Source organism: Xenopus laevis, chromosome 7S, assembly GCF_017654675.1.
Source record: "Xenopus laevis strain J_2021 chromosome 7S, Xenopus_laevis_v10.1, whole genome shotgun sequence".
In the NCBI taxonomy this organism is placed as follows: Eukaryota; Metazoa; Chordata; class Amphibia; order Anura; family Pipidae; genus Xenopus; species Xenopus laevis.
The window spans coordinates 43,053,934-43,063,662 of NC_054384.1; positions in this window are offsets into that span (position 1 = coordinate 43,053,934).

Genomic DNA, 9,729 nt, shown 5'->3' on the forward strand with positions numbered 1-9,729 from the left:
CTTCGGCAGTCGAATATCGAGGGTTAATTAACCCTCGATATTCAACTCTATGTAAATCTGCCCCTAAAAAAAACAAAAAATAATAATAATTTTTAAAATATGAATGTACATTAAAAGTTACCTATAGGTCATGTTGATGGTTTTTTTTTTTTGCTGAGAGGTTTGTTTTTGTAAGAAATTGTTAGATGAAGTTTCTAAACCTGACTGTTTTGCCAACCTGACTGTCCCAATCGAGCCTGTCAGTCAGAGATTCTAATGCTAACGGACTCCTGCTGCACAAATACAGCAGCCCCCTCATACAGGAACATGGGGCATCAAACAGGTAATGTAAAAGCATTGCGCAAATACGTTTTGGTGAAGTTATAAGTTTCTTTCAAAGGCAATAATAGGAGGGAAAATAAGAGATGACAAGCGAGAAAGGGAAATACTGTAAGTGAAAGACGAAGGAGAAATGAGTGTTTTAGTTGTGGGAAAAATAGATCAGGAGGTCAACAGAAGTCCTCCTCGTGAGGCATGACTAGGTGAGAGTACTCCCTCCCCTGTACATAATCTGGAGAACCATGAAAATTAGGAAATTCTTAATCTAGAAGAAATAGAATGTAGTATCTTATGTGAGTCGAAACCCCAACTCACCCTTGAAGTTGGGGGAAAATCCATTACCTTCCTATGTGATACCGGGGCATGTAGATTCCTTATACACCCTCCTGATGTGCCAACTATCCAAAGAACTGAGGAATTTATTTTTCTAAGAACAGCAGGGGGACAATTATATAAGGTATACTTGTCCCCACTATTAGCCGTAACTGACCCTGACACTCAACAGACTGTTGTTCATAAGTTCATTCTCTGTTCCCATTGTCCGGTCAACTTACTGGGAAGGGACATGTTGGTGAAATCAGGAAAGTGCCTTAGAACCCCCCGGATGGTTAATTGCCTTTGGCAACCATCTGCTTAATTGAATAGCAGCCAACCCAAATCAAATACCAATCAAACCTCTCACACAATCACAAAAAGATGAGGAAGCTAGAAAGCTACAGGGAGAGATGAAGCTGCTAGCGGAAGGGTTAAGTCAGAAAAAAGAGACAATTTATCATTCAGTGCTGAATAGCAGCTCTGATACCAATTCCCGATACAATGGAGCAAACTGGGGCTGACTGTGGATCTTTATGTATCTTAGGGATGGCATAAAAAGTTTGCACCACTGCAGACTTTACTGCCATGAAATCAAATTCATCTTAATTTAGCACCCACATGCCCTTTCCTTTGTTAAAAAAATTTCAAATAATGCCAACTGAAAACTTTTTTGGGGTCCACCTTCAATTGAACATATCAGCTCTTGCCATCTAACCGCTGCATCTCTTACATACAGTATGTAATTCTGTCTAAAATGACAATGTCGCCACCCTTGACACTGGGTTTATTATTTCATTGTTAGTTTGTAACTATATCAAACCCTGCCTCTCCTTCCAAGACAGGCTATTATGGGTACAATGTGTCTGATGCATATCAATATGCAATTGTCTAAGGTCCTGTGCACACCCTTCAATTAACACCTCTACTTTCTGACAGAGAGAGCTTGGAGGGGGTTAGATATGTAGCAAATAAAGCAGAGCAGCACTCCGGTATCTTTGAAAAATTGAAAAACTTTACTCAAATGCCATAGGCAACGTTTCGGGCTACGCAGGCCCTACGTAGCCCGAAACGTTGCCTATGGCATTTGAGTAAAGTTTTTAAACTTTTCAAAGATACCGGAGTGCTGCTGCTTTATTTGCTACATGTATACTTTGCCCTGGCAGGGGGGCTTGCACCCGGGGCTGCATGGAGCCTAATCCGCTTTTTAAAGCACACTTTAACTACATTTACTGGAGGGGGTTAGATAGTTCCCTAAACTTTAGCCACACACCTTGATATAGAGGCAGTAGGTTGCAGAGTACCAGGGAAATACGTTTGACTACTCAGCACTCTCCCCTATGTGCAGGACAAGCAGCAAATTGAAAACTAGTGCCAACTTGTCAAACAGTCCTCAGTCACACAGTGGATCAAGAAGCAATAATGATATTGCAACAGAAGGACCTTTTCTATAATGCAGCTGCATACCATTATTAGATTGAGAAGGGCGTACTGAGCTAGGGATCTACTATTGTGGGTAGAACATAATATAAATTAACAGAAACAGGCAAAATAGTAAATACTGGTAATTAGTCTGAACATTGGAAATAAAAATGGACAGATTAAGGAACTAAGAAAGGTGGTCAGCAAAATACACAGTGGTGGACCCTTGAGAGTAAGTGGGGGCCCATGAGTTGGCCATGGGGCCCTCAGTCCAATGCTGTTTATTTTGCTGACCACCTGCTTCAGTCATGGAGACCTCCATTTGCTGGTTCCACAACCCTCCCCCTCAACCCCATGTGTTTCTTGTTTTTTTCCCTTGCAGTTGCGATTGGGGGAAGAGCTGTCCCAGTCCAACCCTGAAAATACAGTAATAAAGCAATGGAAAACAAATGAATGGAGCGTGAGGGGCAGCAGTCAAGGGGCGGGGGGTTAAATACCATAGGGCTAATTTACCACTTTACTTGAAAAATGACACATATTGGGACCTATCATTAAAGTACCTGTGTCCATCCCACCTACAGCTCAAAACCATGCACAAATGTGCTGATTAATGCAGGAGAACCCTAGAGTTACCACCACTTTCAAGCTGGGTGTAATTCTACGGTGCCCACTGCAGACTGCATCAAAAGGCACAGCAGACTTGCACCTAAATAATCATGTGTCAACATCATTTTGATGCTGAAAATGTTTATCTTAGTTGGGCCTGCTTAGTCAATGCATGCACATGCAATTCTGGGTGTTTTGCCTAATTAGGCACAACTATGTCAGACACAAGTTCCTCTTGCAACCATTATTTGAGTCAAAATGAAATGAAACTGAAATTTACAAATACAGCCGAGGGGCATAAAATCAGAGAAATAGCAACCCCAAAGAACGCTTGTTCAGTAATACTGTTCCGACTGATAGTATCATTATCCTTTAATAGCTGTAGCAAATACTTGTCCCTTTAACAGAAAAAACATCATTCTTTAAAGGTACACATTTCAAAGTCTTATAAAAAAAGCACACACATTAAGATGGTTATTTAGCCCAAATCACTCTACAAAAGCCTAGTCACCACCCACAGCTTTTAACAATTTTACAGATACATAGCACATTGTTAGTCAGGCAACTGATGAGTGGATTAGATTAGATAGTGGGATCATGATTTTGAAAGTGTAAAGAAATTAAGCACTTTTATTTGTGAACTCGTTAAAAGTCAGTAGAGCAAAAACAATGTAAAGCAATGAAGAAATGTAGTCTGTTTAGATTGGATAAGCAGTAAGAAAGAAAATTTACATTTTAAGAGGAGAATTATCTTATGCATGCAAGGGACTGAGAAAGTGAGAATGTAGAATAGCTATTGTGTTAACATTGTGCTGTTTTTTTGTTGTTTTCATTTATTTGTGGTTTTCATTATTAAAATTTTCATTATTAACAAGAAAACTTGCTTTGACTGACATACCATTCATGTTTTGGTTATGCGTCAATTCTTGACCACTGGAAAATGTAAAAATCTACATATTATCCTGGGAAATTATTAAAAGAACTGCAAGCATTGTGCCTCTCAAGCATGTTACAATAAATATAAAATCTCCTATTTACATCTAACATGCAAGAAACATACATATGTATTTATAACTGTATTTGCCTCAGTTTGCACTAGAGGGAACTGTGTCAAGACAGAGTGGCAAAAGTAATATTTAAATAATATTGTTTGAAAGAGCCCAAAAAATATCTGACCCATAAAATATGTCAACATAATCTTCCTTAAAATCCCTTATATAGATTAATAACTAAGAGGAACATTTTACAATGACATGATTTCCCAATGGTCATCATACAGTAGCCTTTGACCTAATTCTCAGAGAACATGTCTCTGGTTGAGTCTGAAAGCAGACAGTGTGTTCTGACAGATGTTTGCCAGTGATGACTAGCCTTGAAATGAAATAAGGTCACCAGACAAAACATGTGGTACATCTGCAAATACTAGAACATGACCTACAAAAAAATGATTAAAACCTACTGTTTAAAAGATCTTGTATATAACACTTTAGAATTCAAGTGACTATAAAAGTAACTATAACATAATTTAGCTTATTCATCAGGGCTGTTATAGAAAATATGTTTAAAAAAAATTTGGCTATTGATGGCTATTATGTTACTCATTGTGTTACTTTGATTCAACAGTTCCTTTGGAAAGCCATATCCTTACAATTAGGGGCACATTTACTTTGTTCGAGTAAAGGAATAGAATAAAAAAAAACTTCGAATTTCGAATGGTTTATTTGGCTACTTCGACCATCGAATTGGCTACTTCGACCTTCGACTACGACATCGAATAGAACAATTCAAACTAAAAATCGTTTGAATATTCGACCATTCGATAGTTGAAGTACTGTCTCTTTAAAAAAAACTTCGACCCACTACTTCGCCACCAAAAACCTAACGAGGTGCAATGTTAGCCTATGGGGAATGTCCCCATAGGCTTTCTAATGTTTTTTTGGTCGTAGAAAAATTGTTCGATTGATTAAAATCCTTTGAATCATTCGATTCGAAGGATTTAATCGTTCGTTCGAACTAGTTGCAGTAAATCCTTTGACTTCGATAATCGAAGTCGAAGGATTTACATTCGGCAGTTGAATATTGAGGGTTAATTAACCCTCGATATTCGACCTATATGTAAATCTGCCCCTTAATGTTTTATTGATGTAGCCCACAGATATGATACATTTGTTAATTTTTTAAAAACATACAAGCCTGTTTTATGAATATACTGGTTGGTTAATTATAAGTACAGAGTAATTTGTATGTTTGGTTGAAATAATTCATGAGCAATATTAACTGTAAACCATTTTTGTGGCAGTAAAAAAGGATTTTAATTATTTTTTAATTTTTAATTTGTTTTAATCACTGTCTCAGCCCTAAGCACAAAGGACACAAAAATGTAATTTGTTTTAATCAATGTCTCAGCCCTAGACACACATTAAGCTAGCCTAATTTACCCAAATATAGATGGAACACAGTTTACTTACTTACTTACATTACTTCCACACCCTTTTTTTAGGTTGGGCTTTTTTTGTTGCCAAAAACCCCAAAAAGTTCCAGGAGAAAAAAGCTTTATTATGCGGCAATTTGGAATACTAACAATACTTCAGCTGAAACCTGTCTAAATCACGTCGAAGTAAATGGCAGATGTTAACTGGAAGATCTTTCATTGATTTGTGGCTTTATGAGGTTTTCTGGTGGTTTTGGCAAATTTTTGTTCGTGCTTTTTCAGTTTGGATCTTTTGATAACTTTTATGACATCCGAGGTTTTTAGAGAAAGTGAGTTTATTCATGGTTTCAAAAACCTCTAAAACCACTAAAATTTGACCTTTGATAAAAGCATTTGAACAAAATAATCTAATATGTGTGATCCCTTTGCAGCCTAAAGCTAAACCTGTACCATTAAACTGTAAGAAGTTACTGTATTATTTTAAAAAAGGGTTTAAAACCTACTGTTGGATTTTGCCAAAATATCAAAGCAAATATGAATCCCAGGTGACATATTAACATTTGATCGTTATAAACATTTAAATGTGAGCAAAATGTATTGAACTCTTTCAGTTGTATTTAAAAAAATAATTTGTTTTAGACCTGGGCAACCAAGATTTCTGCAAAAAAAGTTACATTCCCAAAACTAAATGGGCATTTAGATAAGGTCTCATTGTAAGTATTGCTTGCTACCAAGTAACAATATTCTTTAAGAACAACCCTTCGGGTACTGCTATTACATGATCCTGTAACTAAGCTTGTGTTAATATCGCTATTATTGAAGGAATTATGCCTGGCAGGGCTTCACCATAACAAGAAATAAGTAAGAATGAGGAATCACAAACACTCTAAGGGGGTTATTTATCAAAGTCTGATTTTATCTCAACTTTTTCTGCTACAAACTCCAATCAAATCCGCAAGGGTTTATTATGCTTATTTATTATTACATTTTCCCGAAAATTTGTTTTACGGGGAAAAAAATTGATTTTCAGGTTTTTTTCCGATTTTTCACCAGAAAACTCTGATTTCTTATGATTTTTTGCTCGAAACCTTCGGGGTATTCCATGAAACCCATCGCACATCAAAAAAATCATTGCAACTTCTCCCTTTGACTTATATGCAACTTCAACAGGTCGGATTTTCGGATGCTGACTTTTCCATATACAGAGTTTAATAAATTCTGAAAAAAACTTGATTTTTAGAACTCCGATTTATAAAAAAGATCTCAAATGTTTCTGGATTTTTGCATTTGGAGTTTAGTAAATAACCCCCTAAAATGATGTAAGAGTGCTTAACATACATTGTGTAAATAGTTGCAGGCCTCTGTGTTCTGTTTCGTAGTGCAGAGAACTTAAGTCCCCTTCACTAAAACAATGCCTCCCTTCACTAATACCAAGCCAAAGCAGGTGTTAAGTGTCAGGGCTGAGCTGTTCCTAATGACGCTACTCTACAGTGAATGCCAGCATTTTTGATCCGGTGCAGAGAGCAGAAACCCTGGTGGCACAAGTGCTCCGTAAGTGGGCACTAACCACTAAGGGATGTGCTCATGTACTAGCAACACCAGGGTTTTTTAACAATAAAAAGATTACAAATGGGCTTTTATTTTGAGGCATATATATACATTGTAATACAAAATTAAAAGTTATAAATAAGCACTCTTGGGGTGGACATCCTCAGTACATAGAGGCAAGTGACAAAGTATCTGGAGCTACATTTGTGCATTCCAACTTTGTTTAACCAGTTCTTGTATAACAGTATTTTCAATTACACTGTGAGCAACAATGTTACCTAAAGTTTTATGGTGTCTAGTCACAAACCAATAACCATTATCTTGAATAATTTTTGAATATGGACAGTTTCTAAAATATTATGATTTCTCATACTGATGTTAGTTATGGCTTTGAATCGGGGTGCTATATGTGAACTCATATAGAAAATTAGACAAAATTTTACACAGATTGTTTATTAGAGGCAGGGATTGATTTAATAATTAAACATGTGTAGGAAATGTAGAGCACACACATAGGGGGTTATCTACTAAAGTCTGATTTATTTATGGTCAGAGTTTAAAGGAGAAAAACACAATTTTTTATTAGAGATTTATTAAGTCAGAATTAAAAAGTACTATTACTCAAACCTGCCAGGGTCATATAGAAGTCAATAGCAGATGCTAGTTTTACAATTGGAAGATATCACGAGCTGTGTCGGGTTTTGTACAATAATCCAAATAATTTGTGATAATCCGAAAAATGCCAAGTTTTGGCAACAAAAAAAACTTATGAATTTAATTTTTCGTGATTTTATCAAGTCTTTTCCAGCACCATATTTTTTCAAATTGATTTTATCATAAATAAGGCTAAAAATGTGGATGGGAATTTGGTAAAAGGTGTTTTAAAGGAATAGTTCAGTGTGAAAATAAAAACTGGGTAAATAGATAAACTGTGCAAAATAAAAAATGTTTCTAATATAGTTAGTTAGCCAAAAATGTAATGTATACAGGCTGGAGTGAACAGATGTCTAATAAAACAGCCAGAATCCAACTTCCTGCTTTTCAGCTCTATAACTCTGAGTTAGTCAGCGACTTGAAGGGGGGCCACATAGTACATTTCTGTTCAGTGAGTTTGTAATTGATATTCAGCATTCAGCTCAGATTCAAAAGCAACAGAAATGACCCATGTGGCCCCCCCTCAAGTCTCTGATTGGTTACTGTCTGGTAGCCAGGGCAACCAGTCAGTGTAAACCAAGAGAGCTGAAAAGCAGGAAGTAGTGCTCTGACTGACTTGTTATACATGAAATCACTCCAGCCTTTATACATTACATTTTTGGCTAACTGACTATATTAGAAACATTTTTTATATTGCACAGCCTATCTATTTACCCAGTTTTTATTTTTACACTGAACAATTCCTTTAAAATAAGGAGACATTTTCTGAGTTTAGTAACTAATCCCCAAAGACTATGAAGAGCTATATAAACTGCGTGACTATATAAATGAATTGTGAGTAGCAGTGAAAGCACTGATCCAAGACTACTACCATGTAATAGAAAAGATCAGGTCACCACTTCCAGCACCCATGGGTACACTAAGAAGACCCATCTAAATAGTAGAACAGATTTAGACACCCAATAACTGAACTGAACTTTTAAATCACGGTAAATCACAGTATTTGGAAAAAAATTATGATGCAGTCCATATACTGTATATATTTGACACTCTTTTCACAGTTCTTAAAATGCTTTTGGCATGTTCACAAAATCTTGAATGGATTAAAAAATGCTACTATAGAACAAAGAAACCCTGCTTTGTCTTGCTTTCTGTAGTTTTGTGAAATCCCATTACATGCCTATAATGAGGATCAAGGTTGTGCATAAGCCACTTATTCAATCACACATATTCTGAATAATGCTAAATTGTTCTACGTAGAATAATACTTGAAGTGGCTGACTGTTCCAGATATGCTTGTCTGTTTCCCATTTCCTTCTATATTTTAATTATTTTATTTGTGGTCCAGCATTGATATAGTGTAAAATTTGCATTTATTCCAACCTTAAAAAAGTTTCATATTTTTTTATCATCTTGTAGTGACCAAGAACTAAAAAACACTATATATATAGTTAAGCGCTAGCAAACAATGTAGTAAAACTAATGCAATGCTTAATTAATATGAAGGAATTTTTAACCCCTCTCTCACTGCACACCTGCAAACACCCCATTCAGAGTTCGGTGAATAGAGTTTTTTACTATAAAATTCAAATTTTTAGTGGGAAAAAAAACCTAAAATTTTTCAAGAATTGGTATACCCTGAGGATGCATAATGTCAGAATCCGAAAAAACTCCATCTTCAACCTGCCGAGGTCCTGTAGAAGTCTATGGCAGATATCCTATTTACAATTTGAAGATATTATTGTCTGCACTGGGTTTCATAAAAGAATCTGAACATCTCTGGCTCAGATTTTTAGTGTGACAATCCGAGAAATGCACGGTTTTCATGCAACTATCCGAAAAAGTTGAGTTTTTTTTCAATCCAAATTTTTCATGGTTTTTAAATGATAAATGAGGGTAAATCGTGGATTCTAGTGTGGTGTTATGTTTTTTTTATTAATTAATCCGAAAAATTGGATTTTAGTAAATAACCCCAAAATGTCTTACAGGTCTTATGTTTTAGACCAGTGCTGGAGCAAATATGTCCATTTTTATTACAAAAATAATAACAGTTTAATGAGATTTCTGCAAAGATAAATTAATTAAAGCAAAACTATACCATAAAAAAAAGTCTTGGTCATACGTGTGGGATACAGCCAAAAAAACATCTGTGTGTGCCGTATCCAGCGAAATGACATATAAAATCATATTATATTGGTACTACACATCGACACGTATTAGCAAACTTAGCAGTAATCCAGACCTATCCATATGCTTTAGAGGTTGTGTGGAACAAGGTTCATTTATACATACATGGTGGACCTGCACTGTAACGCAGGAATTTTGGAAGATGGTAGCAACTCTGCTCTCCGAGGTGCTCCATTGCACCATACAAGCGACCCCCCCACATTTCTCCTTAGCATGAAAATCAGGGCCATTAGTTCCAAACAATCCCAAAA